Here is a 21,740-nt window from a genome sequence, read left to right as displayed (position 1 = left end):
TTTGAACTTAGAAAATCTGGTTTTTCTGCAACTTCAGGCTTCTGGTATTTCTTTTATCGTGTTCGCGAATGTACTCTCGCGAACGCGAAGAGCAAACTGGGCTGACTGAATTTTCCTTCTTCGCGAACGCGAAGCTATGGGCGCTTTACCCTTCGCGAACGCGACCAGCTCAACGAGAACGCGGAGCTTTAGAGGCCTGGGGGAGGGGTCAGTTGTCCTTCTACGCGAACGCGAGCATTGGCACGCGAACGCGAAGGCCGGGGTGAAAAAGCCTTCGCGAACGCGAAGGAGGACTCGCGAACGCGAAAGCCACGGGCTGTTATTCATCGCGAACGCGACAGGCCCTTCGCGAACGCGAAGAAGGCCTGACGCCTATGACTTAAAATAGAACCAGAATGGGATTTTTCCCATTTTTCACAAGCCCTCAATTAGAACTCGGTTTAGGGGCGATATCAAAGGAGTTTTTCACGATTTTAAATTGGGTAAGTGTTCTTTATCATATAGTGATTGTATTTCATAAATCTAAGTCTATATTCATTGTTTATTTCGGATTTAGACGGAAGAAATTGGAATTTTCGTAAAACTTTCCAAAAACAAAAAATTTAGATTTGAAGGTCCATTTGACATCGGAATTGGATAATTTTTATATGGTTGGACTCGTCTCAGAATGGGTATTCGGGTTTCGTAAGTTTTTTTTGAGATTTGAGACGTGGGTCCCACTGTCGAATATTTAAATGAATTTCGGATTTTTATCCGGAAAATTTGTAAATTCATATGGAATTAATTTCTATGATTAGTATTGAATATATCGAATTGTTTGTGAATAGATTTGAAGCTTTCGGAGGTAAATTTAAAAGGAAAAGCTGTGGTTGAGTAATTGATTGGAATTTGCAACGCGAGGTAAGTGTCGTGGTTAACCTTGACTTGAGGGAATAGAACCCTTAAATTATTTGTTATGTGAAATGCATGTGAACGACGTATAGGCGAGGTGACGAGTGTCTATACGTTGTCAAATTAATTGTTTGTGTATTTACTTGAAAAATTATAAATTATTTTAAATTATGAATTAATTATTATAATAATTATTTCTCTCCTATTCTTTGTCAAATATTAATTCTGGAATTGCTGCATTAATTGTTACATGCTATTTGAATTATGTGCCTTAATTGTTATTTGACATTTAGCATATTAAATATTAAACTGCATATTTTCTCTCTGATTTCTATAATAATTTGTTATTTGCCTTTGGTTGTTCGTAAATAAATCATAATTAGTGTATGCTTGTTGTCTTATAATTTTATATTAATAATTGTATTTATTGGGGAAATTCTTCTATGAGATTTAGTAAAAGAATATGTTGGAGGAGCGGGTTGCACGCCGCAACAGGATTGATTATAATGAATATATTGGAGGATCGGGTTGCACACTGCAACAGATTTATTAAAAGTCCATATTGGAGGATCGGGTTGCACGCCGCAACAGACTTATTAAAAGTACATATTGGAGGATCGAGTTACACGCCGCAACAGACTTATTAAAAGTCCATATTGGAGGATCGGGTTGCACGCCGCAACAGACTAATTAAAAGTCCATATTGGAGGATCGGGTTGCACGCCGCAACAGACTTGATTAAAATGAATATATTGTGAGAGCGGGTTGCACGCTGCAACTGAATGTGAATATATTGTAAGAGCGGGTTGCACGCTGCAATATAATTGAATGTGAATATATTGTGAGAGCTGGTTGCACGCTGCAACAAAATTGATGGAAATGATAATTGGTTATGACTGCTGAGTTGGCTTCAATCATTATAAATGAGTTACCTGATTTATTTCTATTATTGTTGTTGTTACTAATATTGCGTGCAGGTTAATGTAAGTGAACCGCCTTAGCCTCGTCACTACTTCATCGAGGTTAGGCTCAGCACTTACCAGTACATGGGGTCGGTTGTACTGATACTATACTCTATACTTCTTGTGCATATATCAGAGTTGGTCCCAGCGGAGTGCCATAAACTTGCTCGGATTTCAGCTACTCGGAGGAGACTTGAGATATAACTGCATGGCGTCCACAGTTCTGAAGTCCCCGTCTATTTTACTTTAGCTGTGTGTTTATTTCCAGACAACTTCATTTTATTCAGACCTTTATTTGTATTATTCTAGAAGCTCGTGCACCCGTGACACCAATTCTGGGATGGTATTTAGACAGTGTTATTTTTTTTAGGGATTATTCACTATATTTTAAACTTTGCTTCCGCATTTGTTTCTTGGATTATTAATAATTTAAAAATTGTTTAAAAATTGGTTAATATTATTCTAATGTTGGCTTGCCTAGAAAGTGAAATGTCAGGCGCCATCACGGTCCGAAGGTGGGAATTTCGGGTCGTGACAGTTGGTATCAGAGCACTAGGTTACATAGGTCTCATGAGTCACGAGCAAGCTTAGTAGAGTCTGAAGGATCGGTACGGAGATGTCTGTACTTATCTCTCAGAGGCTATGAAGTTTAGGAACAATATCACTTCTTTCATTCCTTATCGTTCAACATTGATTTTTCTTGAAACCTATATCTCGTATTCCTTTGTATCTACTCGTGTATGACATTGCGCACTCTATATCAGTTGTGCGTCGACAGTTCGTGATGCTACAGATGAACTACGAGGGAGCCAGAGATGCTCAAACATTGCCTCAACGTGTGATTCCGACTGAAGATGCGGACGTATAAAGAGATTGCCCAGTGAATAATGTAGGGGGTGCAACGTACCTTGGCATCTGGTTGATTTATACGAGTTGTGAAGGTTAATATTGTGGACCATCGGACATGGTGAACTATGACTTCGTGCCGAGTGCGGGGGTCCACTATCAATGAATGGATTGCGAGTCATGTGTTATATTAGTTTTGGCCTGAAATGTATATATGTGGTACTGAAAGGTTCTTCCAAAATTTACATGTGTTTAAGGCCTGAGATCTTATAGAGAATAAGGTTGGGACTTGCGGTATGTCCGCCTCCGTAATAATCTTATACTTCAGTACCAACGGAGTTAGAGAAACAACATTGAATTTATAGAAGGTCTACTCAGCGTGGACGTCACGGTTGCGGATTTTGGGGTGCTTCGGAGGAAGTACAGTGTTTGACGAGATTCTGGACTAAGAATTGTCTATATGGAGCTCTACTTTTGTGATCATTGTATATAAATAGGGGTAAAGTTTACCCCAAAGAAAAAAATCGAAGAGTATGTTAAGAAATGGGTCAGCTCAACAGTGTTGAGTCAGCATAACAAAAGAAGAAATTGGCCTTGGGAGAGATAATTCTCCACAGGTATCTGTGGCAAGCCTATGAAGAGGGCAGACCAGCTAATACAACACCGCCCACTTGGTTCGGTTCTCAGAAATACTTTTGAAAGAGTTTGTTTCCTAGACTCTCCGTAATGCATGGTGCATAGGGTTTGAACGATTGCATCAGGTCACCATGACGTTGTCATAATATGCCATCAGTTTCAATAAGTTAGCCCGTCATATTCCTACTTTGCTTCCTATAGCCAGAGAGCGAGTCCACAGACTCATTAAAGGACTCAATTATGATCGTAAAATTTTGTATGACTCGGGAGCTACAGGCTAATACTTCATTTCCACTAGTGGTAGAAATTGCCAAGATATTAGAACATGTTCGGGAAGGAAACTAAGGAGGACCAAGACGTCTCGAGGTTCTGGGGGATACAGTGGATTCTACTCTATAAGTATAAATCATTATGGCGGAGGCTTGGATAGTCGGCCAGCCCAGTTCACACATCGGATTAATCGAGGTGCTCCAGTAAGTTCTTTTAATGCACCACTGACATGAGTTTCCTACAATGGTTATCCCAGTTATCTAGCACAGACTCAGTATGAGTAGCCAAACCTGCAAATGGGTTGTTATGAATGCGGTGATACTAGGCACATCATGAGAAAATTGTCCCAAACTTGGGAGAGGCATATTTCATCAAAGCACTCAGGCTACGTGCCCCATTGCAGTTACTACACCACCCACACGACCAGTTAAGGGTGGAGGACATGCGGGTAGAAGACGCCCTAGAGGTGGAGACTCAGTCGTTGTTATATTTGTTTTATGGTATGGTGGGGGTCATTACATCAAATGATGTCGTTATAGGTACGACCTCGATTTAAAATAAAGGAATAATTTCCTTAACTTGATTCGGTTCTGAGTATCAAGATGAGTCCTCCTATTGTGCTCCACTTATGAGAAAGCTTCGTAATTCTATAATCTACTTATGTGTTTATTCCTGTTGGGAGATTCTATGGAGATAACTACGCCTATCAATCCATGTTGGTCACTAATAAGAGCTGTAAGGCTAAATGTGGCTTTCTGTTACTCATTTCGGTAAGTTTTGATGTAAATTACGGATAATTAATTACAAATTATGAATTATATGCCCTACCGGTGTGGGGTTCATTATGTGTTGTGATTTTGTGTAACCGAAATTATTTAAAAGGAGAAAATGGAAAGTTTCGATTGGCAAGATGTGTATATTACTTGTGATTCAGAACTGAGGCCGAAGTCCTCGCATTTTAAAATAAATTGATATGTTTAAACCGGGCTATGAGCTGCGGTGGAAGTTATATAAGGACGAGATCCTTGTGATAAAAATTCTTGTGTTTAAATTCTCCCTTGTGAAAATTAAATTTGTACTATAGTACTAATAGGGAGTCATGTATGTTAGGCTTATTTGAGAATTCTTGTATGAAATTCTCTGTGCATATTTGCCAAAATTCGTGTTTGTAATTATTGAGTTTTAACCTACGAGGTAGGTGCTCGCCCAGGTGGTGTTAAATGTTACTCATTAATTCGGGTGAATAATTATGAGGTCTTCATGCCTGGCATCTCATTATTAGTATTGTGAAGGTTTGAAACGAGATTTTTGTTAACATGAAGTTAATTGACGATTCTATAATTGATTGTGAACAACTATTAAGACCAGATTGACCCAGAAGGGTGCCCCATTTAGATGGTCAGACGAGTGTGAGTTGAGCTTTCAGAAGCTCAAGACCGCTTTGACTACAACGCTAGTGTTGGTATTACCCACAGGTTCAGGATCGTATACGGTATATTGTGACGCCTCTCACATTGGGTTTGGTGCAGTATTAATGCAAGATGGCAAGGTAATTGCATATGCGTCGTGGTAATTGAAAGTTCACGAGAAGAATTATTCTGTTCATGACTTAGAATTGGCAGCCATTGTTCATGCGCTGAAGATTTGGAGGCATTACCTCTATGGTGTCTCGTGTGATGTATTTACTGATCATCGTAGCCTTCAGTATCTGTTCAAACAAAATGATCTTAATTTGAGGCAGAGAAGATGGTTGGAGTTATTGAAAGACTATGATATCACCATTTTGTATCACACTGGAAAGGCCAATGTGGTGGACGATGCTTTGAGTAGAAAGGCTGTGAGTATGGGCAGTCTTGCGTATATTCCGGTTGGTGAGAGGCCATTAGCTGCAGATGTTCAGACTTTGGCTAATCAGTTCGTGAGGTTACATGTTTCAGAACCCAGTCGGGTTCTAGCTTGCACAGTCGCTCGGTCTTCTTTATATGAGCGCATCAGAGAGAGAGGTAGTATGATGATTCTCATTTACTTGTCCTTAAGGACACTGTGCGGTACGGTAATGCCAAACATGTTGTTGTGGGGGAAGATGGGGTTCTGCGAATGCAGGGTTATATTTGTGTGCCTAATGTGGATGGGCTTTGTGAATTAATTCTTGAAGAAGCACACAGTTCCAGGTATTCTATTCATCCAGGTACCACCAAAATGTATCAAGATTTGCGGCAACATTGTTGGTGGAGGAGAATGAAAAAGGATATAGTTGCATATGTAGCTCGGTATCTGAATTGTCAGCAAGTTAAGTACGAGCATCAAAGACCTGGTGGTTTGCTTCAGAAGTTAGAAATTCCTGAGTGGAAGTGGAAGCATATCACTATGGATTTTGTTGTTGGGCTCCTATAGACTCAGAGAAAATTTGACGCAGTTTGGGTCATTGTGGACAGGTTGACAAAGTCAGCACATTTCATTCCAGTGGCAGTTACCTATTCTTCAGAGAGGTTAGCTAAAATTTATATTCGTGAGATTGCCCGCCTTCACGAGGTGCCCGTGTCTATTATTGCAGGTCGAGGTACGCAGTTTACCTCACATTTCTGGAGGGCTGTACAATGTGAGTTAGGCACGCGGGTGGAGTTGAGTACAACATTTCATCCACAGATAGATGGACAGTCAGAGCGCACTATTCAGATATTGGAAGATATGCTTCGCGCTTGTGTTATAGACTTTGGAGGTTCTTGGGATCATTTCTTGCCACTTTCGAAGTTTGCTCATAATAATAGCTACCAGTCGAGCATTCAAATGGCTCCATATGAGGCATTATACGGAAGGCGATGCCGATCGCCAGTTGGTTGGTTTGAACCGGGAGAGGCTTGGTTGTTGGGTACCGATTTGGTACAAGATGCCTTGGATACGGTCAAGATTATTCAGGATCGATTTCGCTCAGCTCAGTCTAGGAAAAAGGGTTATGCCGACCGTAAAAGTTCGTGATATTGCATTCATGGTTGGAGAAAGAATATTGCTCCGAGTTTCACCTATGAAAGGTGTAATGAGGTTCGGAAAGAAGGTCAAGTTAAGCCCTAGGTATATCGGACCCTTTGAAATTCTTGAAAGGGTGGGTGAAATAGCCTACAAGCTTGCATTACCACCTAGTTTATCAGCGGTTCATCCGGTGTTCCATGTGTCTATGCTTCGGAAATTTCATGGTGATCCATCCCATATGTTAGATTTCAGCTCTGTTCAGTTGGACAAGGATTTGACTTACGAGGAGGAGCCGGTGGCAGTTTTAGCCCAGCAAGTTCGCCAGTTGAGATCAAAGAGTTACCCTTCCGTTCGAGTGCAGTGGAGAGGTCAGCCTATTGAGATGGCTACTTGGAGTCCGAGTTGGACATGCGGAGTAAATATCCACACTTATTCACCAGCTCAGGTACTTTTTCTAACTCCGTTGGAGGACGAGCGTTTGTTTTAGAGGTGGAGAATGTGATGACCCAAAATATCATGTTTAAATTTAATAAGTAATTCTGTGTTCTAAGACCTCAAAAAACACCATTTATCATTCCTCGACTTGCGTGCACAGTCCGTACAATTTTTCGAAAAGTTTTTATGTGAAAAATAGATTAAAATGTGAAATAGAGCTTTAAAAACTCAACTAAGTTGACTTTAGTCAACATTTTGAGCAAACGTACCCGGATAAGTATTTTGACAATTCCGGTAGGTCCGTATCGTGATATGGAACTTGGGCGTATGCCTGGAATCGAATTTCGAGGTCCCTACCTCGAGATATGGAATTTTGATAAAAAATTAAAAGCTTGAAAGCTTAATGATTTTTAAGAAATTACTGATGTTGGATTTATTGACCTCGGGTCCGTATTTTGGTTCCGGAGCCTCGTGTAGGTCCACTATAATATTTATAACTTGTCTGCCGAATTTGGTGAGAACCGGAGTTGATTTGACGTGATTCGGACGTCCAGTTGTAAAAATATAAGTTTTATTTTTTTTTTGAAAACTTCCTTTGATTTGGTGTCCGATTCGTAGTTCTAGGTGTTATTTTGGCTATTTGATCGCGCGAGCAAGTTCGTATTAGGTTTTTGGACTTGTGTGCATATTTGGTTTGGAGCCCCGAGGGCTCGGGTGAGTTTCGGGTAGGCTACGAGATGATTTTGAACTTAGAAAATCTGATTTTTCTGCAACTTCACGCTTTTGGTATTTCCTTCATCGCGTTCGCAAATGTACTCTCTCGAACGCGAAGAGCAAACTGGGTTGACTGAATTTTCCTTCTTTGCGAATGCAAAGATTGGGTCGCGAACGCGAAGCTATGGGGACTTTACCCTTCACAAACGCGACCAGCTCAACGCGAACGTGAAGCTTTAGAGGCCTAGGGGAGGGGTCAGTTGTCCTTCTACGCGAACGCGAGCACTGACACGCGAACGCGAAGGCCAGGGGGGAAAAGCCTTCGCAAACGCAAAGGAGGACTCGCGAACGCGAAAGCCATGGGCTGCTATTCATCGCGAACGCGACAGGCCCTTCGCGATCGGGAAGAAGGCCTGACGCCTGTGACTTAAAACAGAACCAGAATGAGATTTTTCCCATTTTTCACAAACCCTCCATTAGAACTCGGTTTAGGGGCGATATCAAAGAAGTTTTTCATGATTTTGAACTGGGTAAGTGTTCTTTATCATATAGTGATTGTATTTCATAAATCTAAGTCTATATTCATCGTTTATTTCGGATTTAGACGGAAGAAATTGGAATTTTTGTAAAACTTTCCAAAAACAAAAAAATTAGATTTGAATGTCCATTTGACATCGGAATTGGATAATTTTTGTATGGTTGGACTCGTCTCGGAATGAGTGTTCGAATTTCGTAAGTTTTTCCGAGATTTGAGATGTGAGTCTCACTATCGAATATTTAAATGAATTTCGGATTTTTATCTGGAAAGTTTGTAAATTCATATGGAATTAATTCCTATGATTAGTATTGAATATATCGAATTGTTTGTGAATAGATTTGTAGCTTTCGGAGGCAAATTTAAAAGGATAAGTTATGGCTGAGTAATTGATTGGAATTTGCAAAGCGAGGTAAGTATCGTGGTTAACCTTGACTTGAGGGAATAGAATCCTTAAATTATTTGTTATGTGAAATGTATGTGAACGACGTATAGGCGAGGTGACGAGTGTCTATACGTCGTCAAATTAATTGTTTGTGTATTTAGTTGAAAAATCATTAATTATTTTAAATATGAATTAATTGTTATAATAATTATTTCTCTCCTATTCTTTATCAAATATTAATTCTGAAATTCCTGCATTAATTTTTACATGCTATTTGAATTATTGTCACGACACAATTTTTTCTCCGTTGGGTATCGTGATGGCACCTAGTCTTAGGGACTAGGTAAGCCTAACAATAATTAAAACAACAATATTATTTAAATAGAATCTCTTAAAATTCCCAAAATCGGTAGTACAAGTCATAAACTCTACAGAGTGTTTGCTAGAAAACTTCTAAATACAACTGTCCAGAAATAAGAATAAACAGAGCAAAACGAAAACTAGAAGGTGACTCCGAAGCCTGCGAACGCAGCAGCAGGTTTACCTTGAGTCTCCATAGCAACAGTCCACCCAACTAGCTAACGAACAAGTACCTGGATCTGCACAAAAATGTGCAGAAGAGTAGCATGAGCACACCACAGCGGTGCCCAGTAAGTATCAAGACTAACCTCGGTAGAGTAGTGACGAGGAACAGTCAAGACACCCACTGGTCTAATAAACTGAACAGATATAAGTACATGAATAACAGGAGTATGATGTCTACATAAAGATTATGCAATATGACTCACAATACAGTAATGGCATTAAAGCAAGAAACAACAAGTATCAGCGGAATATCATGAAAATGACGCAGACAAAGTGAATGGAACACAACCTAAATCCGGAATCACGAATACAGCAAGGACAAGTAATAACTCAGTAATTACAACCGCTTTTACATCAGGTTTTAGTCAACAACTCCACGAGGTACCGAACCTTGGACAATTCACAACTCACGGGTCTCAATACCTGAACCCTAACACTTGGCATCCTGTGCCCTCATAACACCTCATAACCACACTGATGACTCACGTGCCAATAGAGCCATTCTCACATAGAAGGCAAGTTAACAAGGGTGAGCATCTATGCTCAACAATATCAAGAACACCTCTTATCCAATAAAAGTGCTTAACTACGTGTATGCTTGTGCAAGTGTCCTAACATAGTCCATACCAACAAATAAGCATAAGGAAGAAGAAGAACGGACAACACGTAGAATATTTTCTCACAACTTTCACAAGATAAAGCTCACACAGGTACGTATACCACTACACAAATATCAACAACAAGAATGCCCCCAGGCCATAAATCATCACAAATCAATCCCTGACACAACCCACCTTGTCTCGCCACGTGTGCAATAGTAACATAAATGCCCGCCTTATCTCGCCACACGTGCATAATAATGTTCCCACCTTGTCTCGCCACATGCGCAACTCACACACATATATATCCCACCTTGTCACGCCGCATGTGCAAATATCAATAGTAACAATAGCACGGCAGAAACCTCGTGCAACCCCATAACAACAACCGCACGGCAGAAACCTAGTGCATCACAATAATAACAATCGCACGTCAGAAACCTCGTGCATCACCACAACAAATACAACAACAACAATGGCAATAATACAAAGTACGACAAGTAAATCAACTCAAGAACTTTTAAATCACAGGAAAAATGTGGGACCAAATCACAAGGAATAACCACAGTAAAGAATGCTAGGCGTAAAGAGAACAACTCAATAAAGGGAAACTAACGTGTATCAACGATCCCACAATATACATTTCAACAACAGGGAAACTAACACGAGTTAAATAATTCCAAATAAAACAAGTCGACTAAGACATAGGATATCTAAAACTTCTTTCAAGGTTGAGAAATTACTAAGGATTTTCAACAATTTAATTAAGAATAAGCAGCGGAAAGATAATCATAACCTCAATTAAGACTGAACAAATTATAAGATGATATAATAATAATTTCAAATAAAGATAAGCAGTTATGAAAAGATAGCATGACAATAGAGGAGGTAGAATCTTCAGTTAAGTCAAATAAGAATACAATAGGCAATAAGAGTGAATCCTGAAAGCAATTAATTCTAATTAAAGCATGTAGAGGTGAAACTAGTAAATAGGAACTTAATCATATCAAGAACAACTTCATACTCAGTGAATATAAGGACCTAAGAATCCTAAAAGGCCAATTTTTCAGAAATAAGTCCGAGCACGCACTCGTCACCTCGCGTGCATGGACTACAAATCAACATAGAAGACTCAAATCTTAAGGGAAAGTTCCCCACACAAGGTTAGGCAAGATACTTACGTTGAACCAAGCTCAAACAGTCCGTAAGAATGCCCTTCCCTCAATTATCCGACTCCAAATGGTCCAAATCTAACCAAACACAATTGCATATCATAATTACAACAATAATAGACTCATCTAATTAACGAAATCAACGTATTAACGAAAATTCCGAAATTAACTCAACATCGCCCATGGGGCCCACTTCTCGGAATCGGGTAAAAATCACAAAATATGAACACCCATTCACTCACGAGTCCAACCATATAAGAATTACTCAAATCTGACCACAAATCCCCTTTCAAAACTCGAAATCTTCATTGAAGAAGTTCTTCCAATTTTTCCCAATTTCAACCCCAAATAATCCGAAACTAAATGGAGAAAACACTATAGATTAATGGAATACAACCAAAAACGAGTTAGGAATCATTACCCCAAAGTTTCCTCTGAAAAACCCTCGAAGAATCGCCAAATTTCGAGCTCTCAAGTGCAAAAACGAAGAATGAAACCAAACCCTCGGATTTCTCTTTTCTGCCCAGGCGTGACCGCACCTGCGCATAAATAGCCGCATCTGCGCGACCGCAGGTGCGCATGTCCAACCGCACCTGCGCTTCTTCTCGCTTCTGTGCGCCAAAAATCCGCTTCTGCGGAGCCGCTGATGCTCACAATTTCTCCGCACCTGCGGAGACTGTCAAGTCCAGCTCTTCTCGCACCTGCGCCTTAATCTTCGCATCTGCGGGCATCGCAGATGCGGAATTTTCCTCGTACCTGCGACCCCTGGCCCTCCTCTATTTTTTCGCTTTTGCGCTTGCCTCTCCGCACGTGCGCATTTGCACCTGCGGTCTCTTCTTCGCAGGTGCGAAAATACCAGAAGCCTGAAGACTTAGCAGTAACACAAATCAAACTTTTAATCCGTTAAGCACCCGAAACTCACCCGAGGCCCCCGGGACCTCAACCAACATACCAACCAATCCTGATACACCATACGAACGTAGTAGAGCCTTAAAGTCACATCAAACAACGTCGAAACCACGAATCGCACCATGAATCGAACTTATAAATTTCAAATCTTTCAACTTCTAAAACTCGTGCCAAAACCTATCAAATCAACCCGGAATGACGTCAAATTTTGCAGGCAAGTCCCAAATAACATAACAGAGCTGTTTCAACTCTCGGAATCGCATTCCGACCCCAATATCAAAAAGTCCACTTCCGGTCCAAATCTCCAAAAATTCGACTTTCGCCATTACTAGCCTAAATCCGCTACAGACCTTGGATTTTCAGTCCGGACACTCTCCTAAGTCCAAAATCACCCAACGGAGCTAATGGAACCAACGGAACTCCATTCCGGAGTCGTCTTCACATAGTTCCGACTATGGTCAAAATCCTAAGACTTAAGCTTTCGTTTTAGGGACTAAGTGTCCCAAATCACTCTGAATTATCCGGTAAATAAATTCAACTATGCACGTAAGTCTATACACATAATATGAAGCTGCTCAGGGCCTTATGCCACCGGACGAGACTTAAATTCTCGAAACGACCGGTCGGGTCGTTACAATTATGTGCCTTAATTGTTATTTGATATTTAGCATATTAAATATTAAACTGCATATTTTCTCTCTGATTTCTATAATAATTTGTTATTTGCCTTTGGTTGTTCGTAATTAAATCATAATTAGTGTATGCTTGTTGTCTTATAATTTTATATTAATTGTTGCATTTATTAGGGAAATTCTTCTATGAGAATTGGTAAAGGAATATGTTGGAGGAGCGGGTTGCACGCCGCAACATGATTGATTATAATGAATATATTGGAGGATCGGGTTGCACGCCGCAATAGACTTATTAAAAGTCCATATTGGAGGATCGGGTTGCACGCCGCAACAGACTTATTAAAAGTCCATATTGGAGGATCGGGTTGCACGCCGCAACATACTTATTAAAAGTCCATATTGGAGGATCGGGTTGCACGCCGCAACAGACTTATTAAAAGTCCATATTGGAGGATCGGGTTGCACGCCGCAACAGACTTGATTAAAATGAATATATTGTGAGAGCGGGTTGCACGCTGCAACAGAACTGAATATGAATATATTGTGAGAGCGGGTTGCACGCTGCAACATAATTGAATGTGAATATATTGTGAGAGCTAGTTGCACGCTGCAACAGAATTGATGGAAATGATAATTGGTTATGACTGCTGAGTTGGCTTCAATCATTATGAATGAGTTACCTGATTTATTTCTATTATTGCTGTTGTTACTAATATTGCGTACATGTTAATGTAAGTGAACCGCCTTAGCCTCGTCACTAATTCGTCGAGGTTAGGCTCAGCACTTACCAATACATGAGGTCGGTTGTACTGATACTACACTCTGCACTTCTTGTGCAGATATCAGAGTTGGTCTCAGCGGCGTGCCATAGACTTGCTCGGATTTCAACTACTCAGAGGAGACTTGAGGTATAACTGCATGGCGTCCGCAGTTCTGAAGTCCTCGTCTATTTTACTTTAGTTGTGTGTTTATTTTCAGACAGCTTCATTTTATTCAGACCTTTATTTGTGTTATTCTAGAAGCTCGTGCACTTGTGACACCAATTCTGGGATGGTATTTATACACCGTCATTTGTTTTAGGGATTATTCACTATATTTCAAACTTTGCTTCCGCATTTGTTTCTTTGATTATTAATAATTTAAAAATTATTTAAAAATTGATTAATATTATTCTAACGTTGGCTTGCCTAGCAAGTGAAATGTTAGGCGCCATCACGGTCCGAAGGTGTGAATTTCGGGTCGTGGCACTTATATATCTAAAAACAACTGAATATGAATTAAAGGATATTTTGAATTTATAGATAAAGTTTTTAAATTTGAATTAAAATAAAAAAAATTATCTTTTATTATCTTGTTATCATACTTAATTCGGTTAATGATCATATGCAATCATGTTAGGAACTTTTGTTATCTTATCTAATTATTTAAATACTACTTCGACTCTGGCAAAATAGAAAAAAAAACTACTCCATATAACTAGTAAAACTCTTTCACATTTAAAACCTTATACTTATAGTTCTTTAAAATACTATAGCTAGATTTGAATAAAGCGAATTTCTTTTAAAATAAATGTAATATATAGGGTACACATCTATGTTTAATCCATATAACAAAATGGAGTTTAAAAATCGAATAAAAGTTTATTTATATATATAATAATGTAAACCTACGTGCTGGAGAAAGAAACATCACAAAAATAGTCAATATTAAAGAAAAAATTATTTTTCTTTTTCTTTTTAAAGAATGTTACTTTGAAGAGTCAATTTGTATAAATGGATATCAAACAAATAACACAGCTTTGGCTATACAATTGCTATCATTAATTTTAATTTAGCACCTTCTAGGAATTTAAGGATATAAGTTGAAACCTCTTCATTTAGCTGCAGTCAATCCAACATTATAAGGGTATAATATTTTTTCGTTGAAGAATATTAGTTTTGAATCATTAGATTATGTGAAAGATTTTTTTTCTCGAATTCAACGAGAGGGATATTGGTTTCTAATTGATAGTTTCGATACCGATTTTCAAGTGTAACAAAAAGTATATTTTAAAAAAACATTGGTATGACGTAAACTTTTTTTTAAAATGTAAATAAATTATTCGAAATGGGATTATATTTTAAAATATAATTTAATTTTAAGAATAAAAATATAAGATAATTTTGAATTTTAGTAGAGAATTTTTAAAATTATTATAATAGATATATATATATATATATATATATATATATATATATATATATATATATATATTAAAGGAATAAAATTACCATATATAATTGGCATTGTGGTGTCACGACCCAAAATCCCACCACAGGAGTCGTGATGGCACCTATTCTCTAAGACTAGGTAAGCCAATTTTCATTGCATTTTTTAAGCCATTTTTTTAAATTAAATAAGTAACCAAAACTAACAGCGGAAATAATTACAATATACAACCTCCCAAGACTGGTAGTACTTAGTCACGAACTTTAACTGAATACATAGAATAATCACGAGGACCGAATATATAATACTGTTTGATTAAAATACAATGAAATGGAAAGACTCCAAGGGACTGCGACGACCAAGCAGCTCTACCTTGAATCCTTACGATCCCGCTTTAATTCTTCTCAAGTCCAATAACTCCAATACCTGGCTCTGCACAAAAATTTGCAGAAGTGTAGAGTGAACACACCACAGCGATGCCCAGTAAATATCAAGACTAACCTCAATGGAGTAGAGACGAGGTACAGTCAAGACACTCACTAGTCTAATAACCTGTGCAATATAATATATAAAATAATAGGAAACAAATAATAATAAAGGCAGGATAAAACAACTAGTGATATGCACAACAGACGACAAGAATACCATTAATATTACTCAGCAATTAATAAACAAAATTACACCCAATTAAATCAAGCCCTTCAAATAAATGTCTTTCACATAGTTCTTCCAGATAACTCTCTTTCAAATATAATTTTCTCAAATAATTATTTTTCAAATATAATTCTTTCAATAAATCTTTTCAAATACAATTTCCTCAAATAAATATCTTTCAAAATACAATTCTTTTATATAATACTTTCTAAGTAAAAATCCTTCCAAATAAATATTTTGAATATAATTCTTTCAATTAAAAAGTCACCATGTGACACCTCATTTCAAAATCATCAAAATACGAGTCTCACCCCATTTCATATTTTTCATAAATATGGGTCTCAGCCCATTTTCATATTTCAATGGCACCTCGTGCCCATAATTAAATCATCATATTTGCCCGGCACCTCGTGCCCTCATTTCATATCACAACTGCACGGACAATTCACGTGCCAAATATCATTATCATTTCATCACAGTACCTCGTGCCCACATTTTATATCACAACTGCATGGACAATTCACGCCAATATCCCTATCTCATATTAAAATTCACGGCACCTCGTGCCCACATTTCATTTTATAAACCGCCTGGCAATAGCCAAAGGCTCCCAATTTCAACATAAATCAGATTATTATCAATTTACTAACAACAAGACAAGTTGCACAAGGTATAAAAATAAACACAAGAAAATCACAACATCACATGAAAATTGTCAACACCACAACCCCACATCATCACATATCGTCCCTGATAATAGCCACCCTTATCGCTCCTATTGCCACCCTTATCGCTCCTATAGCCACCCTTATCGCTCCGCCCAGACAATATCAATAGCCACCCTTATCGCTCCTATTGCCACCCTTATCGCTCCTATAGCCACCCTTATCGCTCTGCCCAGACAATATCAATAGCCACCCTTATCGCTCATATTGCCACCCTTATCGCTCCTATAGCCACCCTTATCGCTCCGCCAAGACAATATACAACACAACTATTTACACGGGAAATTATCACAACATAACAAAAATCAATTCATATCACAATTTGCCCAATGGACACAACCAAATTTCAAAGCTACAACTAAGTCAATTAATTTTATAGCAAATAGCCAAATGATCCACACAATGTGTACAACACCCAAAAACAATCAATAGAGATAGAAATTACACAACCTAAAGCAAAGTCTTCATAAAAGATCAAATTTTCAATAATTATATAAACACCTCTTCTTAAGCTCATTTAATTAATTATTTGTAGAGGGAAAAATCCAAAATAAAATTAAATTCCAATAATTATCAAGCCAGCAAATTCACGAAATTTCGTAAATAATCAAATAACAATCACATCACATTGTCATATAATAACATAGTCAACAACAAGGGTTTAGGCACGATAAGTAGATGATTAAATATATGCCAACAATTATCCAATTTACTACACAATATGCTCAAGACTTTAACTCAATAAAATTTGCACATATAAACCAAGTACGTACTCGTCACCTCGCGTACATGGTTTTCAATTACCCAAGTTGCACGTAAGACTCAATGCCTATGGGGAATTTCTCCCACTCGAGGTTAAGCAAGACACTGTCACGACCCCAAATTCCCTCTGTAGGAGGTCGTGATGGCATCTAGTCTCTAAGGCTAGGTAAGCCTATCAATGCTGAATAATCATAAATATCTGAAAATAAATAAACTACAATTCAAATGATTACAACTCCCAAAACCCAATAGAAATAAGTCACAAGCTTCTAAGAATTTATTCTCAATGTCTCTATATATCAAGGTCTAAATAAAATATAAGGAAGCAACATAAAATGACAGAAGGGGACTACGGAGTCTGCGGACGCTGGCAGATATACCTCGAAGTCTCCGTGCACAGGTAACTCACTGACGTCTAGGCTGGTAAGATGTACCTGGATCTGCACAAAAAGATGTGCAGAAGCGTAATATGAGTACACCACAGCGGTACCCAGTAAGTGCCAAACCTAACCTCGGTAGAGTAGTGATGAGGTCAGGCGAGGCCCTACTGGAATATAATAATGGCATGGTAAAATGTTTAACAATATAGTAAAATAAAATGACATTGAAAATGAATCAAATAGTATGTCACATTTAATGACACCAAATAATTGCAAATAATATCTCGTAGAATCAATACAGAATTTCCTTCAACTTTATGAAAATCACAACAATTAATCGAAGGCAACTATGGCCATAAATCAATATCAACAAGGGCACTACCGAGGTACCGCCTCGTAGTCCCAAATTATAAATAATTTCACAATATCTCATTTCCTTATATCACCACGGGAGCCTTCACGATTTATTTAAAGAAAATATTTTTCCCGAAATAGCATCCCGCGTTTTAGCCACCCTTATCACACCGCATGACTTCTAGTAGTCACTCCTACTAGCCACGCGTATCAAGCCACTCTTATCTCACCGCATGCGTTTCAATACCCAGACCTTATACCACCGCATGTGTATTAGTATCACAATATATCACAATTTGCACCTCAAGTGTCACGACCTAATTTCACCTGTAGGTCGTGATGGCGCCCAACACTACAGCTAGGCAAGCCAACTAATAAATTAAGCATACATTGATAAAATTTAAAACCAAGAAAATATAAACCCAAAATCTACCAATGTATGTGCCAAGACCTGGTGTCACAAGTGAATGAGCATCTAGTAGATTATACAATACTCCAAATACTGTCTGAAATGAAATAGACAGAATGTAAATATAAGAAGAGACACTGGTAGCTGCAGAACGGCTCAGAAAGGCAGCTCACCACTATGCCTCGGGATGACGTGGGTATGTAATGATAGGTCCTCCACTAGTACCTGTCTCAGATCCTGCACAAAAAGTGCAACAAGTGTAGTATGAATACGTAAATAACGTGTACCCAGTAAGTATCAAGCCTAATCTCGAAGTGGTAGAGACGAGGTGGCCGACTTTGACACTCACTATGGGTCGATAACAATAACTGAAATAAAACTAGGATTTTTAAATCAGCATGATATATAGAATTTACAATAATTTATTTAATCAGCGAAAATATTCAAATTCCTTCAAATGTAACAATTCTCAATATATTAATTAAATTCCTTAAATTCAAATAATTTTCAATTTATCAATTAAATCTCAATTACAGGAGTAACAATTAATTCCTTAACAAGCAAGAATAATAATTCATTAAATTCCAAGGATTTTCCAAATATATTTATTAACTTCACAAGTTGAAATAAATTATTAAAGTATCGTGTAATTATTATTATTAAGCACGATTTCTGTCGAGGACGTACGGCCCGATCCAGAGTGTCGTGTACACTGCCGAGGGACATGCGGCGCGATCTATAGATGCATCTATCCTGCCGAGGCGTTCGGCCCGCTCCACAAGAAAGGAGGACATTTTCTTATGTGCCTCCGGAAGGAGAGTATATTTATTATAAGATAAATTTGGGAGGGGAACAATTTCTTTTAATAATTAATTGATTTAAACAGACAATCAAGCCTATGAGATTTTTATCCTTTAATATCTTTATCTAACAATTCACAATATATCCATATAGATATCAATTAATATAAATAAATCAAAGAATACAATTTACACAAGTAAGGCATGCTTTGAGTCCTTAACTACCTGGACTTTAGCATTAATAGTAGCTACGCACGGACTCTCGTCACCACGTGCGTACATAGCCTCCCACAATTAGCAACAATTATTAAATTTTAATCACCTATGAGGTAATTTCCCCCTCACAAGGTTAGACAAGAGACTTACCTCGTCTTGCTCCAATTTAATCCACTAAAAGGCCTTTTCCACGATTATCCAACTCCGTCTGGCTCGAATATAGCCAAAATAATTCGATACAATCACTAAATATTATAGGAATCAATTCTATAAGAAAATACTATATTTTTAAGAAAAGATCTCGAAATTAATTAAAAATTCGTCCGTGGGGACCACGTCTCGGAATCTGGCAAAAGTTATGAAATCCGACAACCCATTTAATTACGAGTCCAACCACACCAGTTTCACTCAAATCCGACTCCGAATCAATACCGAAATCTCAAAAATTAGTTTCTATGAGATTTCTAAAAATTTCCCAAATTTAAATCTCAAAACACTAATTTATGGTGAAAACAATGATATACTTGTATGTGTAGACCAAATCCGAGTTAGAATCACTTACCCCAATGTTTTTCGCTTGAAAATCTGACAAAAGTCGCCTCTGCTCAAGCTCAAGTTCGTCAAAAATGGTAAATGGGACGAATGCCCTCTTTTATAAAACTGCCCAGCAGCCTTCGGAACTGGTCCTCGAACTGGACCTCGATCGCGACTTCGATCACAAGCTCGAGCCTGGACCTCGGTCATGGCCTCGATCAGAGCATCAAGGTTGGGCCTTCGATCATAGCCTCAATCATGGCATCGAGCTTGAGCTTTCGATTGTGACCCTCGATCTTGGGTCTCGATCCTAGCCCTCGAGCCTTGCCTTAGATCATGGCCCTCGAGCTGGTCCTTCGATCATGGCCCTCGAGCTAGACCTTCGATCATGGCTTCGATTCACAAGATCGAGCCTGTGCCTCGTCAACCCTGGGCTCGATATCTGGGCTCGATACCTGGGCTCGATATCTGGCTCGATCACAACCCAGAATGTCCAACAGATGAGGAAAAATTGCAGCAGCTTTTTAACTCCAATTTTTGATCCGTTAACCATCCGAAATTCACCCGAGGCCCTCGGGACCTCAATCAAATATACCAACAAGTCCTAAAACATCATACGAACTTAGTCGAACCTCTAAATCACATCAAACAACGCCAAAACCATGAATCATACCCCAATTCAAGCTTAATGAAACTAAGAGTTTTCAACTTTTACATTCAATGTCGGAACCTATCAAATCAACTCCAATTGACCTCAAATTTTACACACAAGTCATAAATTATATAACGGAGCTATGAAAATTTTCGGAACTAGATTCCGACTCTGGTATCAAAAAGTCAACTCATCGGTCAAACTTCCAAACTTAAATTCTTGTTTTTAGCCATTTCAAGCCTAATTTAACTACGGACTTCCAAGTAAAATTCCGAACACGCTCCTAAGTCCAAAATCACCATACGAAGCTGTTGGAATCATCAAAATTCTATTCCTGGGTCGTTTTCACATAATTAGACATCCGGTCACTATTCGAACTTAAACATTTTAATTTTTCTTCAAAATTCCATATCTCGGGCTAGGGACCTCGGAATTTGATTCCGGGCATATGTCCAAGTCCCAAATCACGATACGGACCTACCGAAACTGTCAAAACACTAATCCGAGTCTGTTTGCTCAAAATGTTGACCAAAGTCAACTCAATTGAATTTTAAAGCTCTAATCCACATTTTAATCCATTTTTCACATAAAAACTTTCCATAAAATTTTACGGATTGCGCACCCAAGTCGAGGAATGATAAATAGTACTTTTTGAGGTTTTAGAACACATAATTAATTATTAAATTTAGTGATGACATTTTGGGTCATCGCATTCTCCACCTCTTAAACAAACGTTCGTCCTCGAACGGGTTTAGAATTATACCTGAAGTGCTGAATAAGTCTGGATATCTGCTCCGCATGTTTTCCTCGGCCTCCCAAGTCGCTTCCTCGACTGGTTGGCCCCTCTACTAGACTTTTACTGCAGAAATCCTCTTGGACCTCAACTGGCGAACCTGTTTATCAACAATGGCAATTGGCTCCTCTTCATAACCCAAGCTATTATCTAGCTGAACTGTGCTAAAGTATAACACATGTGATAGGTCGGCATGATACTTCCGGAGCATAGATACGTGAAAAACCGGATGAACTCCCGATAGGCTGGGAGGCAATGCAAGCTCATAAGCAACCTCCCCAACTCGTTTCAACACCTCAAATGGGCCTATAAACCTTGGGCTCAACTTGCCCTTCTTCCCGAATCTCATAATTCCCTTCATCGGCGAAACCTTCAAGAGAACTTTTTCACCTACCATAAATGATATATCACATGCTTTCTGATCCGTGTAACTTTTCTGCCTGGACTGTGCTGTACGAAGTCGCTTCTGAATCAACTTTACCTTTTCCAAGGCATCCCTTACCAAATCAGTACCATATAACTTAGCCTCACCTGGCTCAAACCATCCGATAGGTGGACGACATCTCCGACCATATAAAGCCTCAAATGGAGCCATCTCGATGCTGGATTGGTAACTGTTATTATAAGCAAACTCGGCCAAAGGCAGGAAACGATCCCACTGACCTCCAAAGTCAATCACACATGCCCTGAGCATATCCTCCAAAAATCTGAATTG

This window comes from Nicotiana tabacum, unplaced genomic scaffold (assembly GCF_000715075.1).
Source record: "Nicotiana tabacum cultivar K326 unplaced genomic scaffold, ASM71507v2 Un00002, whole genome shotgun sequence".
NCBI classification, from domain to species: domain Eukaryota; kingdom Viridiplantae; phylum Streptophyta; class Magnoliopsida; order Solanales; family Solanaceae; genus Nicotiana; species Nicotiana tabacum.
Note: the sequence above shows the minus strand (reverse complement) of the source record.